This window comes from Panthera tigris, chromosome D1 (genome assembly GCF_018350195.1).
Source record: "Panthera tigris isolate Pti1 chromosome D1, P.tigris_Pti1_mat1.1, whole genome shotgun sequence".
Lineage (NCBI taxonomy): Eukaryota > Metazoa > Chordata > Mammalia > Carnivora > Felidae > Panthera > Panthera tigris.
Window position 1 is genome coordinate 84,090,581 of NC_056669.1, and position 19,427 is coordinate 84,110,007.

General features: G+C 39.8%; 1 protein-coding gene across 3 annotated transcripts in view; it reads right to left on the reverse strand.

Moving 5' to 3' along the window:
- Positions 1-19,427, reverse strand: part of MPPED2 (metallophosphoesterase domain containing 2) — a 173,574-nt gene that overhangs the window by 67,158 nt on the left and 86,989 nt on the right. The window lies entirely within an intron of this gene.

Genomic DNA, 19,427 nt, shown 5'->3' on the forward strand with positions numbered 1-19,427 from the left:
CTAACAAAATTCCTTTGTGTCGAGGGCATATACTCTGTATGATTTCAACCCTTTTAGATTTACTGAAATTCGTTTTATGGTACAGCCTACGATCCACCTTGGTGAAACTACTATGTGCACTTCAAAAGATTGTACAGCCCACGGCTGCTGTGTGAAGTGCTCTACAAATAGCAGTTACGTCCAGGTCGTTAGTAATGTTGCTCTGATCTTCTATGTTTTACTTATTTTTTTAATCTCGTTTTACAATCAATTAGTGAGAGATGTGTTAAAATACATTATGATTATGGAATTGTCTATTTTTTCTTTTTAACACTGTCAATATTTGCTTCATGTGTTTCGAAGGTCCAATGTTAAGCACATACACATTTATGACTATTATGTCTGTCTGATGAATTGATCCTTTTATCATTATGGATGTCCCTCTTTATCTATGGTAATACTCTTCTTCCTAAATTCTATTTTACTTGATAGTAATATAGCCACGTTAGCCTTTTTATGCTTACCATTTGCCTGGTATATCTTTTCCCATCCATTTATATCTACGTATTTGTATCTTATATTTAAAGTGCATCTTTGTATTTAAAGTATGTCTTTCTATTTAAATGTGTCTTTTGTAGACAGCATCTAATTGTTTTCTAACCCTTTCAGATAGACTCTGCCTTTTAGTTAATATAATTATTCATGTGAATATATGTAGATCAACTCTTACTTGTTTTCTGTTTGTCCACTTTGTTTTTTGTGCCTCTGTTCACCCTTCCTGGCTTCTTCTATACTATTTAAAGTTATTTTAGAATTCCATCTTATCAATTGGTTTTTAAGTGATACATCTTTATAGTGTATTTTTATAGATTGTTCTAGTTACATTATACATCCTTCACATTTTACTTAAAGTTAATATTGTACCATGTCACGCAGAATGTAAAGGTTGAAATCCTGTCTCTTTACCTTACTTTGTGACATGGTTCTCAGATGCATCATATCTATAAATGTTACAAGCACAAGATATTAAAATGTTTGTTTTAAACAGTCATATCTGTTTTTGAAATTAATCAGTAAAAAAATAGGTTTCTATATTCAACCAGATATCAACCATTTCTGACGTGCTTCATTCATTCCTGAAGATCCAAATTCCCTTCAGTATCATTTCCCTCCAGTGTAAGAACTAGACTCTCATGGTGTGGGTTTGGTAGCAAGAAATTTTCTTTGATTTCCTAAATTTATCTGAAAATGTGGTTATTTTGCTTTTATTCTTCAAGGATATTTTCACTGGCTATAGACTTCTAGGCTCACATTTTTTTTTTTCTTTTACATCTATAAAGAAATTGTTCTACTGGGGCAGCCAGGTGACTCAGTTGGTTAAGCGTCCGACTTCAGCTCAGGTCATGATCTCATGGTTTGTGGGTTTGAGGCTCTCTGCCGACAGCTCAGAGCCTGGAGCCTGCTTTGGATTCTGTCTCTCTCTCTCTCGCTGTGCCTCCCCTGCTTGCTCTCTCTCTCTCAAAAATAAATAAAAACATTAAAAAAATTGTTCTATCTTCTGACCTCCATGGCTTGATGAGAAGTCTGATGCCATTTTAATCATTGTTCACTATATATAATATGCTGTTTCAGTACCTGGCTGCCTTAACTATTTTCTCATTTTCTTTGGTCTTTAGTAATTTGACCATGATATCCTTTTTTTTTTTTTTTTAAGATTTTTTTAATGTTTATTTTTGAGAGAGAGATGCAGAGAGAATGCACAAGTGGGAGAGGGGCAGATAGAAAGGGAGAGAGAGAATCTCAAGCAGGCTCCATTCTGTCAGTGCAGAGCCCAATGTGGGGTTGGAACCTAGGAGTTGTGAGATCATGACCTGAGCCAAAAAAGAACAGTCAGACACTCAACCGACTGAGCCTGTTGTCTCGGGCTCCCTGGATTACGCTATTCTTAAGCACAGTTTGCTTGATATTTTCCCTCTCTAGGGTCCACTGAGCTTCTTAACTTGTAGACTTATGTATTCCAAAAACTTGAGGATTTGGGGGCCCTTATTTCCTCAAATAACTTTTTAGTTCTATTCTGTCTCCTCTCCAATGGGTCTCAGGTTACCTGTAGGTCATACTTTTGCTATTGTCCTTTAGATCCTTGAGGCTGTTAATTTCCAATAATTTTTCATTCTGTTCTTTAGATTGCTTAACTTCTATTAATCTACCATCACGTTTACTCATTCTTTTCTCTGTTGGTCCATCTGCTATTCAGCTCATGCAGTGAATGATATACTCAAGTACTACATGTTTTCAGTTCCAAAATTTCCACTTGGTGCATTATTTTTTACTTCACTTTTGAGATTTCCTATTTTTTATTCATTATAAACATATTTTCTTTATCATCACTTAGCATAATTATAATAGCTACTTTAAAATTGTTTTCTGATAATTCTAATATCTGATTCACCTCAAGGTTGGCCTCTGTTCATTGTCTTTTCCTTGACAATGGGTCATGTTACTCCTGGCTCTTCACATATCAAGTAATACCAAATACTGAATACTTTGAATGTCATGTCGCGGAGACTCTGAATTCTGTTATATTTCTGAGAAGAGTCACTGTTCACAGTTTGTCTCAGCAGGCAATTATCTTGGTTGGAATTAAACTTGAAACCATCATGTCTGTGGTGGGCAATAGCCCAGAGCTCATGTCAGACTGCTTTCAACCTTCCCATCATGCATGGCTCAGGAATCAACCAGAGACTGGGACAGAGATTACATGCAGAATTTGGTGTTTCTCTTACGTGGCTTTTTTCCTACAATTACCCCTCACTCCGTGGTGGTTCTAGTAACTCTGAACTTCTTCAAATGGTTTTTCCTGCCAAAAAGAGTACAAGTTCTTTGTTGGAATTTTAGCTACCCAAGGTTATAACTCTGCCCAACTGTGGTTTCCCTCAGGGAAAAACCACAGGAATGGAAAACTCACTTTATGCTTAATACTTCCTCCAAGTTTCACCTCTCCTCCAAAAATCTACCTGCTTGTGTCTGCTCCCTAAAGCCCTTTGGTAGTCATTTGTTTTCTTCAGAATTCAGTTATTTGTAGTAGGTTCAATCTTTCAGGAGCTTATGCCACCTTAAGTAAAGCAGAAACCCATACTATTTTTTTTAATAAAGTTTAAAACCAAAAACCGTGGTGTGTGTGTGTTAAGACAAATCTAGATAAACAAAACAATGACAAAGACAAAATTCAAATGAATGTTTACCTGCATAAGAAAGAGGGATAAAAGAAGGGAAATACATAGATTAATACAAATTATTGTCAGTGTGCTAGTTCTCTGGCTATGTGTGGGTTAACAGATGTTTACTACTCTATTCATAAATGGATTAATAGCATAACAATAACAAGGGCTATGCATAGGCCAGTGATGACCCTGTGTCATGGACCAGGACTTTAATAAATTCAATTACGCCCATCTAAAAACAAGTGTTCCAGAGTCTTCACCTTGTTTCTAGACTCTTGAAAAGTCGTAATATTAATAAGGCTCTGACAAGATCTAGTTGCAGGATTTATGAAATGGCTAAGGATTTATGAGATTCATTTATAGGTAAAATATATGGACCATTCAAATTTAGGCACATCTGAGACACATGGTTCATAATGGGAAAACCCCCTAAATAATGTTGCCATTTTGAATGAGAAGGATAAAAAGACAAAACCGTGTGTGTGTGTGTGTGTGTGTGTGTGTGTATGTATTGTTTCTTTTTTCACAATGCATACAGGCTCTTTGACCAACACAGGAAAAGTTCCCAAGGGTGTAGAAGCAAGAAATAAGAAAATAGAGTGAACTTAAGAATGTTGAAGCATTCTCAAAGCAGCAGAAAACTTTAGCTTGCATGCCTAAAAGCATATCCACATGTCAAGGACCGTGGGACATTTTCCCAGAGGGGACTGGACACGAAGCTTCCCTGGTCTTAGTATCTTAAACTAGGCTGAATGGAACACCAGGGAATATGCTGGAGGGAGGGAAAGCACACTGGCCAAAGGGGTGGAAAAAGTGATGCAATCAGAGAGCTCTTTCCCATCTCTAATTTTATGACTCTCTGTAAAAACGAAGGAGAATCCAAATCACTTCAAAATAAGATCACCGGAGACCTGGCTTGGAAGACTGGATCCAATGAGAAAAAAGTCTACAAAAATTTATTTTCGTGGTTGATAATCACATACCCTCCAAAAGATACCTCCATATGACTTCTGCTTTATAGCATATAGAGGGTAAAATTTTAAATTAATGCAGAATAATTTCTCTGGGAATTGGGAATGGTAGGGGAAAAATCTACAAACAATATCACTGTAAAATAAAGGCTTTCGTTCCCGACAATCAAAAGCTTGACAAATCATGCCAACGTTTTATTTCTCAGGATATTTAAAAGACCACAACAGAGAGCTCTTCACCTGCTTGCTATCTAGTTTGATTTTAAGGAGAGTGCGGTCCCAAAGACAAACCTCAAAAAGAAAACAAAATACCATTAGGTTTTCCTTTATTTTTTCTTATTTGATGCTATTAATAATAAATGATCAGTATTTTCCCAAGTCAAGGGGGAAAAAAAAAAACAGAAACACCTTTCTGTCACTTTCTTTGAAACAGCCCTGAAAACATATTTTAAAGACTATGCTTTAGAAAACTTTTTTTTTAAGGACAGAAATTCACTAAATCCTCTAAAATTCAAATCTCTAATCAACTGAACACCCCTCCCCCCCGCCCACGGGTGTGAGGAAATAGGGCCTCTTTGGGGGAAGGTAATCCTAATTATGTGGCATGCTGGAGAGGCACCCAAGTTTATGTCAGTAGCAGATTCTGATAAGATAGGCACCATAAGAATGGGGTCTGGACTGTTTCAACGCGGGGGGAGGGGGTGTTGGTGTAATGTTGGTATTTAACTGTGATCTAGAGGCCAACAAAGGGCAGGGTGGACAAAGCACAGCCTAATGAAGCTGCTAGTGTCTGGGGTGAAAGAGCCACAAAGCCTTTCAAATTAGCAGCTGAATCCTGACACTCATTAGTGATTATACATTCGGGGGCTGCAACTTAACGCTCCAACCAGTAAAACAGCCAAGACACCGCATACACACAAAGGAAATAAAGTATGTACAAAAATAAAGAGCCGGGACCTTTCAAATGTCTTCCCTTTCACATTCTGACATTTTTCTTTTTCTTTTCTTTCTTTCTTTCTTTTTCTTTTTTTTTAAATATTAATGACAAGACTGCAGTGTGCTTACCTTCCAATTTAGTACGAAAATAATTACCACTGCGACTAAAATGAGACTTTCATTTTTTTTTAATCAAGGAAGGTCTAGTCAGAAATTGCTTCTGCTAAGTTCTGTACAAGACATAATATACTCTTGTTAACTAACAAAACCAATAAATCAAGCTGAAGCACTTATTAAAGTATCTTACAGCACTAAATTTATCACTGATGACAAATTTAATTTGGGACTCTGACAGTTTGCTCCTTGCTTGTACTTCAACAGCTTGCTTTCTTTCTTTCTTTCTTTCTTTCTTTCTTTCTTTTCTCTTTCTTTCTTTCTCTCTTTCTTTCTTCAGGAGGAGGGGGGCGTGAAGGCGGGAAATTATTTCACAAGTAATGAATGCTGAAATTTAGCAGAAATTTTTGGAGATGTAAAAGACAACTTCTGATAAAAAAAAACTGTGGTTTTCCCACAGCGTCGCTGTCACTGGGGAAAGCTATGCATTAAAATTCTTTTCCAGCGATTCTGTCCTTCGCACATTAGAGTTAGCAGAATTTTTAAAATGGTGATAATGAGCACTTTACGAAGCAATTTATAATCATCACTCAGTTAACCCCCACTCTATCTCCACGGTTAGGTCAGTGCACGTCCCTTGATAATGAAGATAAGAAAATTGAGATACTGCGTTTTCCTTACCTAACAGGTAGAATAATTTTAATCTATGGCAAGGTCATTCAGCACAAGGGAGGGTGAAAAGTAAAGAAATTCACAAGACTGTGTTGAGTCTTCTTATAATTGCCCAATACTGTAGCTAAAAGGATGATATTCCCGCTTTAAGTATCAAAAGAGAATTACATTACAAATACACATAAAATTATTATTAATAGGCAACCTTTGCTCAACACCATACTTGTAGACTACATAATGTGAATAATGCCTTATTTTCCCGTTCTGGTCAACTGCACTAGTTTATCATACAACACAACCGGGTTATATAAGTTATATTTTCTATAAACTTTTCTCTTCCTAAAACATAGCTCTACATTTCTACATTGGCATTTTCTTGTTGTCTTTTTTCAAATGGTGTTTTCTTTCTTGACAATACAGTCAGCATATAAAAACCAAATTTCACTGCCTGGTCCCAGTTAAGGCAAACCAAGCAGGCTGAACCACAGCCTGACAAGGAGAAGGCATTAAGCTCTGGAACAAAAGCATCCAAGTCGACCTGTTCTGCAGTCTGATTAATAGAAACAAGCTCCAAGGACTAATCACAAGCCGAGCCCTGTTTTGCAGATTAATAGAACAAAGACACAGGAGAGGAGAGGAGGGGAGCTTACAGCACTGGAATACAAATAAGCAAAGGTAGACACCAGACTTTCCTCCACTCCAGTCATCTCCCCTAAAGCCAGATTTACTGACCCAAACCCCAGGGTGTCACATTCAGGGAGGAATCAAAATGCAGCACCAAAGAGATGTGAGTTCTCTTGGTCACCCCAGCACCAAGTGAGCCAGGTAGGTTCCACCTTCACTTTCTTTGGGGATCTGATTTAAAAGAGGAAACAAAATTTCTTTGCAAATGATGCAAGAATCATGGTGCTTTCAGGGAATCTTCCCACCAACCCACAGCACTAGTTGATCAGGACAGACGCTTTTCCACTTGTCCATCTTTTGCAATGGCCTGACACACAGGTGTCTGTGAAATGTGTGCATACATGCAGGCCCACAAGTATACAAGAACTATATTCACAACAGCATAAAGTCAGAATAATAGAGTCAATTTCCAAATTACCCCTAGACACACATTTTACAACTAGACAATGGGGCCTTTTTTCCTGACTGTAAAAATAAAACTTCCTCACTCTAAGAATATACAAAATCCCAGGAAAGTAGAGTGAAAGGAAAAAGGAAAAAAAAAAAAAAAAAAAAAGGAACACTCATAAAAGAAAAATCGCTGTGATATTTGTGGTATATTACCTCTCAGTTTTCATTTTCTCTATATATTTATATACATTCTCTATAATGTTATGATCCTTCTGTATATTTTGGTGGGGATATGGGCTTTTGAAACGCTTAGTGCTAAGCATAAGAGGAAAAACATACCATTGCTCTCTGACGACTGGTGCTAATTCCTGAATGACTAAAACCAGGTGAATGTATGAATTTTTACTGGAATTGTAAAATCTTCATCGACTTGAGATCTGATAAGCTGAAGGCAGTTTACACACCTTGAGAAACAATCTTTAGGAATTGGGATGTGCACTTTTTGCATGATTTCTCTCCTTAATGGTTTTCTGCAGCAACTATTTTCCCTTCATCTTATTTTTTTTTATTTTTTGTTTTTTTGGAGACCAAGCTTTTTTGGTCTCATTTAGAAGAGTATGTGAGTCAATGGACAAAGAGAATGGATTTTCTGTGGCATATTTGTATCCTCTTTTATCAATAATCCAATTGTTCTGCTCACTGCAACAATCAGCAAAGTTAAAACGCATTTATAATGAAAATCATAAATATCAACAATTACAACATCTCAGAACTGACTTTAGAGCACAGTTAAGCCTGTGGTTTATGGGCAAGCTAAACTTCAAAATATCCAAAGAAGTGATTGTGTTTCTCTCTGGCTTTTCAGGAGACTTGGAACTCTCCAGAAGGTAATTCTTATAGCAAATAAATTAAAAAACCAAAACCTTCCTTAGTACCAGACTTTCCCTTTAATTGTAATCCCGAACAGCACATACAATGTATTTGAACGTGGGAAGGCACTCAATACCCTGAAAATTCCCTTGCCTTTCACCGGCCAGTCTCCGAAGATGCCATACAGGCCACACAGAATTCGCCTCTGGTAAGAGCTGTCTAAAAGCACAAACGTCAGGGCCAGTATTATACACACACTTATGTTTTCCATTCTCCTACTCATTCTGCTGGACCTACAGGTAAATACTTGTCCTTACAAAATCGTATCTTTTTCAGGGAGAGGCTGAATCTGGGTTAAGAAAAGGAAGTTCTTTGCAGTTGCATCTGAAAAAACTGGAAGGATTAAGGAATGTTTAGTAACAGAGGCATCATAAGAATACCCTAAAATCCTCATTCTCAAATGCTTCCTACGAGTTCATTTATTTAAATAATATGAAAGCAGACCCCACAAACTGAGTCTCTTGAACAAATTTACTTTCTACAATTTTTTGTTTTGACGTGACACCGAAGGAAAAGAAGAAAGAGAGCAGGAAAGTGGCTAATAACAAGCCAACAGTGTGTTTCCAACTAGTTTTGCCACCAACAATTTCTTTTTTTAATTAAAAAATTTTTTTAATGTTTATTTTTGAGAGAGAGCGAGCGTGAGTGCATATGCTCAGGGATGGGGCAGAGAGGGGACACAGAATCTGAAGCAGGTTCCAGGCTCTGAGCTGTCAGCACAGAGCCCAACACGGGGCTTGGACTCAGGAACTGTGAGATCATGACCAGAGCCAAAGTCAGACACTTAACCAAACTGAGCCACCCAGGTGCCCCATCAACAATTTCTGATTAGGTTTTAGTCTAGCAACTCTTATTCTGTAAAGATCAAAGCAAGAAAGTTTTTTTTCTATTGATACCTGATTTACAGTAAAAATAGAGACCCCCAACTATGGCCAGTGACATGGGGTTGGACTTTTAAATCATTAAGACAATAAAGAGTTTTTTCCTAGTTTCTGTCTTTAGTAGTCCTCTTTCTAGAACCATGGTACTCCAAGCTACTTTCCATTGATCGTGAAGCCTCCTATGGCCTGGAAAGTCAGTACATCTTAGTGGATCCTGTATTATGATTGAGATGTCCCACAATTTCAATACATCTGTAGCTTGCAATGTAGGGAGAAAAATCCGTGATCTATAGTTATTAAGCCAGGCAGGCATCGGAGGCACTTAGTTTTATAAACAATCATTCTGTACATAATATGTAAGAGAAGCGCCTAACCAGTTTTAGGAAAGAAGGGAAAGTCAGGCTGTCAACTCTGACTTTTTTCTTCCTTTATAAACGGCATTGGTTTTATTTAGCCTTCAATGTTTATTTACTATAGACTCACATGAAATGTTAGCATTACTTTTTTAGGGGGAGCAGGGAGGATGGGATCTATTCTAAACCCACCACACCAGACATCAGAACTGAACGTTTGTAAATTACCCAATAATATCACCAGCACCTTCATATGCTGTCTTAGAAAATTTTATCTTGGGAAGAATCTTACTCCGGCTGGTTCTTAACTACTTCCTCCAATTTGTCTTTATGTGCAAGGTGCTTCTCTTTGTTGCCTTTTCATTTTTGGCAGCGAATTTCATACTTGGATGTTATTAGTTGTAGTAACTGCATTTATACTTTACCCAAGCTAATCTTTCCTTATGTTTGAGCAAAACCGCCTTTCTATATCCTTTCCTGGATTAATGCAGATTTGTAACTCATCTTTTCTACTTTCTACAGAATGCACACGCATTCTGAGAACCCAGAGGCTTTCAAATTTGCCATTAGCTTCCTGTTTAAGCAGCCCTCATGGAACATTCCACATTCAATTTATAGTCCCCATCCAAGATTACCTTTATTTTTCCTGGGTGAAAATGCACTACCAAGCATTACTCATACATTTCAAATGATACTTCATGTAAGTGACCTTAAAAATGCCACATATGTCTTCATTTATCAGACATCTATTCAGTCTTCCATGTCTTTTGACCAAATGCAGCCAATATATGGGGTTCCTTTCCTAAATGGTTTCCACTACTCCAGATCACAAGCGACTTGCTGTGCACAACTGCACAATATTTGCTTTTAAAATTCTCTTTCTCTCTTTCCCACACACACAAACAAGGGGAATCATTTTCCTAGACTAAGTTTCCTCTTCATTTCTGCCCCCTTTCCTCTGATATACCAGCATAAAAGAGAAAACAAAACAGAACAAACACAAAACAAACAAACAAACCAAAAACCAAATAAACAAACATAGCAGCCATTGTGAAACTACACAATTGTTACCTTTCACAGAAGAAGATAATAGTTACTGAGTGCCAAGAACTTAACCTACATGATCACATTTGAATCCCATAAAAATATATAGAGTAGTGAAAAGAATAAAGGCTTTGGGGTTGATGTCCAGTTCTGCTACTTAGGAAATGAGTGTCCCTGGGTGAGTTAACTTCTCTAACCTTCAATTTTATAATCTCCCAAAAGGGGGTAATTTTATTTTCTTTATATGGTTGGTGTGACACTTAAAAACAATGTTATAGAAGATGCCTGTACGTGAGTGATGCTTCTTAAGTAGTAGTTATTACTATTTGCATACCCAATGGAAACTATATAGTTTCATAGGTGAAACTATGGCTCAGGGAGATGAAATAACTTGCTTAACAAAGTAAATGATTCCTAAATGATAAAACTGAGACTCGAGTTCACTGGGGATAGCTGTTTCTAAAGGCCAAACCTATGGCCTCTATTCGTCACTGCTTCTCCCTTCAGAAGGGATAACAGGCGTGCAGGTGTTTATGCTATGTCCTGCCTAGGGCTCAGACATTTCAGGGTACATTTTCCTGCTGGGGACGCCCTGCAAGAAGTTTGTTAACCTGAGGAATGGATGGTTTAAGGGAAAAGAGAATCAGCAAGAAGTGCTCAGCCCAGTTTCAAACAAAGCCTTCACTGTCAGAGGGCTGTTCCTGGGCACAACATGGTTTGGCCTGTCCCCTGTAAGCTCCCACGGGCTTATAGGTGAATCATTAGGAGGTGCGTGACATTGTGCCTTGACTGCTTCTCACTGAGCAGCGTAGAAGGTCAGAGGGCTTCTCCCCTGCGGAGCACAGAACACAGCATGGCTTTGATTATCACGCCTCTATTGGGAAACAACTTTGGCAGCATGCAGACTCCTTGGAAGGGCAAAAAGGAAGGAAGTCTGGGCGGATGTGGAACCTGGCCAAAGGGGAGCACTTAGTGGAAGTGGCAACTTCTGAACTGTGCACTCCAAAGCTCATTTCACCTTCTTCACTGACCATCTGGAGGATTAAATGAACCTGGGTAGTTACCTGGACTTATTAGTGAACACATCGGCTCTATAGGGTAGAAGGGCACCGTGGACGGCAGGGCAGCAGCGGTGACTGGAACCAGGCAAATTTGGGTCAAGACTGTCTACGGGACCCCAGTGCACTCACTCTCTGGTACTACCTGGAGAAATTCACATTACACTTAACAGTTCAGAGTATAAAATCAGAAATCCATGTTGGTAAAAGAGCTTAAAAATAAATGATATAGAATCCGCATGACTAATTCGACTCTAAAAATTCAACCATTGGGAATTTGACCATTAAGAAAAGAGAATACCACATATCTGATAACTGGTTTCTGATGTCCAAAGACCTCTCTAAGTACCCAGCTGGTCTAGCTTCTTACCAAATTCATGCTTTACACTGACTACTTTTACTACAGCTTGAAGACACAGTCTCCAAATCTAACAGAAACTTCTGTAGTTGCTCTTAGCACAGAGATAAGGCATCTGAACGTAAAGAAACTGATGGGAATCTCAAAATATTGTCGGAGACTTCCTTTGAAAATTCTCATTGACTTCATGTTAAGTTTGTCCAACTACTCCCATCCCCCAACTTTTTATTGAACCATGCTCACCCGGAGAGATGTTATACTCTCTGTATTTACGAATGTTCAGGATGGACCTAGAATGTTCACAAGGCTCACAAACATAGTTTAGTGCTTCGTTTGGTTCTATTTTGCTCTGCCATCTCTAAGTCCTCCTTGTAAATTCATGGCCAGGCTTGATCTCATATTGGAAATATCCTTTCCTGTGCAACTCATGACTCATCTGTGTAGACCTTCAGTCCATCCGCCACAGACACAGCTCTATCACCACCACTACCACCCTCATTCATTCATTCATTCATTCAGCTGATACGGGCACACCATCCACCATGTGCCAGGCACTGGCCTAGCCTGGGGTATGCAGAGAACAAAGCTGACAGGGTCCCTGCCCTCACAGAGCTTAGAGCCACTGTATAATCTCCTTCCATCCACCAGCAGCAACTATGGGTTAAAAAGGAGCCTGTTAGTGTAACATGAGAAAATGAAAGAACGTCCAGCGGCCAGCCGGCTGGGTCTCAGTGTTAAGGGCCAGGTCTTCCCTGGAGCATGGTGTGTGGACCCATGCCAGGCCTGACGTCAGCGGGGCACCTGCCAGCACTTCCTTCTTGGTGCATATGTCCAGGACCTGCTGTCTTTCTCAGCTGTGACCTGGTGCCTTGGATGGAAAACACCAGAGACATCCAATACATGCCCCTGCTGATGTGTGTGCAAAGGAATCATAAGTTGTCTCTATGGAGCAAGAGGACAAGAAGGAGGTGATCCACGTCTTCTGGCACACCGAGACACAGATTATTCACAGAAAACTTTAGGCTCTGGAGGATATCGTGAAAAAAACAAAACAAAACAAAACAAAAACAACCTGATCATTTCTTTGTTCTCTCAATATCCCTATTTTCCCCCTATGAGCACCTTACCTGGAATCCTAAGAGCTCCTGACAAGTACAGGCGTGGATTTCTGTGTGCCTCTTTTGCAACTAGACAGAAACAGCTAGGGCTGGCTCAGTCGGTTGAGCGTCCGACTTCAGCTCAGGTCACGATCTCATGGTTCATGGGTTAGAGCCCTGCATCGGGCTCTGTGCTGACAGCTCAAAGCCCAGAGCCTGCTTCGGATGCTGTGTGTGTCTCTCTCTCTCTGTCCTCCCCTGCTCGCACTCTGTCTCTGTCTCTCTCAAAAATAAAATAAACATTAAAAAAAAAAAAAAAAAGAGCTAAGTCTTCCAAGTGGCTCTTTCCTGAATTGCCTCAGGTCAAGGAGCAGGACATGTGGTTACTAAGGTATCTTGGTTTAGTATACACAGCTCAGCACAGGAGTGCTGGACTCCAGTCCTTGTGCCCCCAGAACTCACCTTGTCTGTCAAAAACGCTATCTTGGCCGCCTCAGTCAAAGGAGGCAATACTGAGCAGCACCAGACGTATGGGCACTTGGAAATGCTGGCTATTATTAATTACTATTATTAACACGACTCTGCCTATTTCAACTACTTAAAATTATTTTTTTAACTTAAATTTTAATTATTTCGGATCGTTGGGAAGCCCAAATGAGACAATGCAGGTGACAATGCTCGGAGTGAAATAACCATTTCAATGTAAGTTTATTTATTACTCTTGTTTGCTAATTGAAGTTGTCTCTCAGGATGTACAAGCAAAAATTCAATTTATGCCAATAGCTGATACTAAGCGTAACTGAATGCACATGAACACTTCCATACACCCCTCCACATTCTACACAATCACCACCAATACATCAGATGAAGGCACCAGGGCGGGCTTCAAGGGTTTGGATGGAGCGGGGAGGGGGATAGGGGTGGGGAGGAGGTATGAGCGGATCTAACATCAGAAGCTCTACACAACCAGGCTTTGGAAATGGTATTTACTGCTATGGCCATGAATGGGAGGTAGAAAGCAAAGTGATCAGTTTTGCTTTCTCCTTTTTCAAATAAACAGGGCAGTTGTTAAACCAGAAGTGAATCTGATCCCGTGCGGCTTTAAGAGCAGTCAGCTGCATTCTGGAACAGGCAAAAATGTAAACAGAGCCTGTAACTCTAGATCAGGGCAGAACACCCATTGGTTTCATATGGGAGAGTCTGCGGGCTCTGTGCCAAGAAAAATGAAATGTTAGCCTGGGCCTTTAAACAGAGTCATGTAAAAGCAGAGTGCATATTTGTTTAACACACACACAGGCCTTTTTCCATGCCAATACCTTTCTGAACCCTCCTGAATCAAAGCTGGAGTCCCTGAGATGATGGTAGGAACCAAGATTGTTGGTATAGTCCTGTTCTTTAGCGTGAAAAGACTTTCCTGCTGAACGTGGAGTGTTTCTTTCTTTTCTTCCTTTTTTTTTTTTTTTTTTGGCCCAAGTTAATTACAAAGTATGACTGTGAAAATAAAATAAATGAGCCCATTCCACCCATCCCCATATCTGAATTCTATCATATGAGTTGCCAATTGGTTTCCTAATCCTCTCACTCAGTATCTGCTGTTAATTTGTTCGCTATTTCAAGAACTTGAAGACTGTCAGCAAAATACATGATGCATTACAAAACTTATAATTGGAAATAAAAACATCTGAAGCTTTTCTGACAGGGTAAACATAAAGTACTATTGCACTGATCAGAACAAGGAAACGTGAGCAACCTTGTAGCTATTTCTGTGCAAACACAATTATAAATGCTGCAGAGAGTGGAATCAACACTTAACTCCCACTTTTAAAAATGCTGAGAAAATTACATCTAAATGAATGAATGAATGAACTCAACATGTTTGTGATCCGAAATGAGGGGAAGGGAGGAGGGAAAAAAAAAATCCCACTCAGGCTTCCTTTGCAGATGCAACTCAATGGGCTTTCTCTTGGTACTGTAGCCATTTTAGAATTACACTGTCTAGGCCCCATCTAATTTTCCTGCTGGAGAAGTTAAGGCACTTCCTCCACAGTTACTAAATCTGACAAATTACACCTGGGTGTACTCTAACATGAAAAAGTGCGTTCTTTGTTCCTGACCCCTTGGTCAGCATAGAGATCAAATTCCTGGACATTGGGAAGCCCTGCTCATATTCATTAAAAGCCACGGGAGACCAGCCCTGCATTTCTGTTCAAGGGAGGAACAAGGTGAAGCCACTGCTGAACAATACAACTGCTCTGCTCGGGTCGGAGCAATATGGACTTTTTACTTTTGGCAGCTTGGCTCTGGATCAATTAGTACCTGGATTTTTTCTACACAGCATCTTAGTATCAAAAGAGCAATTGAAACCCCTCCCATGCCTCCCCTCCCCCTCACCCCCCCCCCAACAAAAAAAAAAAAAAAAAGGAAGGGGCTGGTCCCACAAATGAGTTTACTGAAACCTACTTGTGTTAAGATGCTGGCTCTAGATACAATAACCAAAAATACAAAGGTGATTTCAAAATTCTACCTCCCCTCTACCCTGGCCAGACCACAGATTAAAATATCATCTCCTCTTTCAAACCATACTCAGCCTTTGGAAAAGACAGAACTGAGAGTGATCACAAAGAGGAAATCAGGAACCATTGTGGTGGCAGAGAAGCAATGCGATGGATATGAGAAATCCACAAGCTTTCCCATCATGGGACTAAAGTCCTGTCTGGCAACACAAGACCCTCTTCTCCTCCCCCAAAGAATGAGAGAAAAGCAATACAGGAGACGTTAAGAAAAGCTGTGACTGAACTGTTACTCCCAAGGAAGGTAATATATCATGGCTGATTCCTTTCTTCAAGATTCGTAGAAGAACAAGATGGTGAAGGAATACACACAGAAACCACAAAATCTGCCATGAGGTCTCATGAGGCAGGCCTGAAACCAGTCAGCTCTTGACCTCCTTCCAAGGGATCACCTCTCTTCCAGGACAAGGTAGCCCACTTACACCTTCTTCAGTATAGGAAGGCCACTGAATTTTCCCAGACCCATCTAACCACATCCAGATCCTCTCCCTTGGGTATCTGAGAAGTACCACGGTGCACTCCTATTGCAAACACATATGAATCCTTTAAAGTGTTGTAAATTAGTCTCCACGTACAAATTCCTGCTAAATTGTAAATTTAAAGACATTGCTTTAATTCTCCCTCTTTAGGAAGCTTTCAACTGTGCTACAAGTTAAAACACTGTAATTAATGTGGACTGATATTTCTTTTCTGTACTGAACACGAGTCACAATCCACATTTTTTAAATATGTGAGTTGTCTTCTATCTTCCTGGTTGGATGGCAATCACCTTTGAGAAACCGGTGACAGAATGGAAATCCTTGGGATCACAGATGTTATTTTGATTGTTTTGAAACTGAGACCACTAGTCATATCAAAATTCATTGGAAATCAAGCATGGAAATCAAACTTAAACCACTTTACGTTATTTTGGGGTTGGAATAACTAATGGGTACTAAGCAGACATTCACCTACCAGTGAATCTCAGGGATGGAAAATCCTAACTTCTGAAGGAAGAAAAGTGGTAGCTCTGGTATAAATCCCCCTAAACTTTGCTTCCACTCACATTCTCTATTTTTAATGTTTATTTATTATTTATTTTTTTTTTTTTTTGGGGGGGGGGAGGAACATAGAGAGGGAGACAGAGTGATCCAAAGCAGGCTCTGTGCTGACAGCAGAGAGCCCAATGTAGGGCTTGAACTCATGAACCATGAAATCATGACCTGGGCCAAAGTCGACACTTAACTGACAGAGCCATCCAGGCGCCCCTGTAAGTCAAATTCTTAATAGTGAAAGAGGTTAAAAAGTGTACAAGATATTAAAATAATCAAGCATTCCTGAAAATATGGATACTCTTTGAAAATTCTAACTTTGGTGACCATTTAAGGGAGTGGTGCCTGAGAGAAAACAGGGCAGACCTTGTTGGCCCTGTTTTACAAAACCAGACGTTCAGTGATTTGCCTAGTGCCACTCAATCAGCAGAGGCTGACCTAACGCTAGAACCCACCCCATCTGACTCCTGGTGTAACAATCTTCATATGACGATGGACAAAAGTATGAAGTAAACTTGAAAGACCAGCCCCCCTATGAGTACTAGCTCACATTTATTAAGTGCTTACTCTATGCCAGGAAATCTTTGGGTGCTGTGGATGCACTATTAACTCACTGATCCTCATAGCAACTGTATGAAAGAAGTAATGCTGACATCTCCCACTTTAAAGATGAGAAAACAGGGGCAGAGAGATGTTCAGAAATTCACCTAGGGTGCCAGGGCTGAATAAGTGATAGAACTAGGAATATCTGTGTTTTCGGCACAGAAAGGCCAATGCAGGGATTCCTAAATCAGTGTCCAGATTATCAGCACTCCTGCGAATATTAATTTTAACAAAATACCTTCACAGTGGGATCCAAATGACTGACAGCTCCAAAATACATATTGAAAATGAAATTTGCTTTTCATCAACCTCTGTATTCTTAGTTACAAGTCAAAGTACCAGCAATTCCTATGGGTGACACATATCTCCCTCATTGCAAGGAAATGCTAGGCAGGTGATAGATTAAACTTTCTGGAAATCCCAACAAATTATGTATAAAGACAACTCCAGGATAACATTTCAGAGGGCTCATCCTGCCTATTTTTTTGATTAACTACCCTCTCCAATATTAAAATAAACAATTTTTGAATGACACCAATTCAGCTCAGATACAAACGTCTGAAGTTTGTACCATCAGAAAAGGATTATGCCTCCATCATATCACAGATTTGAGTTACTATGTGGGGTTTTTTTGTTTGTTTGTTTGTTTTATTTTGTTTTGCTTTTCCTTGAGATGCTGCAAGATCTGCCTGTGGATCCAAAGTCACTCCCTCGTTCATCACAGCCGTCAACTGGGTTAGCTAAACCCTATCCTCAACAGAACTGCATCTGTTCAGATAATGGAGTTTGTTTGTTATCATCATTCCAAGGAACTATCAATCCGGAGATCTCTGAAAGTCCGGCTTGTTCGGGAACGGCCTTCCACGTTCTGTGCCTTCGAAAATTTTTCAAAAATTATCTTCAGGTGCTAAAAAACTGAGCTTAACTCCATGTAGTGCTTCTCTGTCAATCAAAGGTCATTCCTCAACTACTGCATAGTCATTAGGACGTGAGCTGTGAGGCTGGAAAAGCTCCCTCTCCTGCCCTTTGCTCAGAAATGCTAATATGGACACCCTATGTTACCTGAGACCAGTTTTCAGATTACCGTAGTTTGATAGGACCAATTTCTACGGTTTGTTCTCCTGCCCTTTACCACCTTCTCATGTATAACAAACATTAACTGATATACACTAATACAGCTGGATATAACCACTGCAGTGGCCACACCACCACCACCACCTCAGTCACACCATGCACCCCACAGTCAGACTCAAAATTAGGAAGCTACCACTAACTATCTGTGTGATCCCTGCGCGGTTACTCAACCTTTCTGTGCCTGAGTTTTTTTCCCCTGCCAAATGAGAATCACAACAGCGTCCATTTCTTAAAGGCATTTAGAAGAAAAGGATATAAAAGACAAAAAAGGACTTAGAACAATGCCTGCCATGTAGCAAGGACTCAAGTAAGAGTTCACCATCATTGCCAGGTGGATTTTAAAATAAAATATAGTTCCTGTGTTCACTCAACAGCCCTTCTGGATACCACCTAGTAAAGCTAGGGAAAAAAAAAATTGTCAACTATTGAGACTATATCTCAACTTTTACAGAGAATGAACCAAACTGGCGAGTGAGATGGCCAAAGGGAAGTCACGTTGTTTGTCCTCTTGCAGTCTTAGCCACAAATCCTAGGGCAGGGCTGGGATACTTCTCCAAGTTGGGTGGGTAAAGGTTAGTTCTTCTGCTCTATATACATACGGAGCTCTCAAAAAGTAGATATATAAATAAATAAAAATCCAAGACTCCCCTGATGTTGATCTTCTAGCCTAACACTCCCATTTTCAAGATGAAGAAACTGGTTTGGAGGCTAAGTGACTTGTTCAAGTTCACACAAATACTCAGTGGCAGAACCAAGGCCAGAAAATGATAATCATTATCCTTGGCAAATGACCAGGCATTCTTCCATATCCATTACAAACGCCACCTAATTTAATCCTCATAACCCTCTAAAGTAGGTACTATGTCCACTGTCTTGAGATGCAGAAATGGAGGCTCATCCTCCGTGAATTAACTTCTTCAAAACCACACAACTGACAAATGACAGAGACAAGATCAAAATGCCTCCTATCTGGCCCCAAAGAATATGCACCTGTTTCAACCTGTCTAGAGCTCAGTGCTGAGCATTCTAGTGCTGAGCTCTCAACCTGCAACTTCCAAACTGTCTGCACATCAGTCTCGTCTGGGAAGCTTTAAAAATACAAATTGCTGGGCTCTATCTCAGGAAAGAGAATCAGAGTCTCTGGGGGTATGGCTTCAAAATCCGTATTTCTTCCGAGTTGGTCAGGTGGTTCTGATGTGTAGCAAGATTTTAGAAACCCTAATCTAAGCAAGATATTTTATGAATGCGTCCAGTATGAAATGAGAGGGAAATGAGTTACCTAAGGCTGATGGAATGTTCAGAGTAGATGCATCTGCATGAAGAGTAACACAGTGACCTTCCCCCAAATCTTCCTGTGTCCCACAGACACACACGCAGCCTCAGTCGCATAAACATATACAC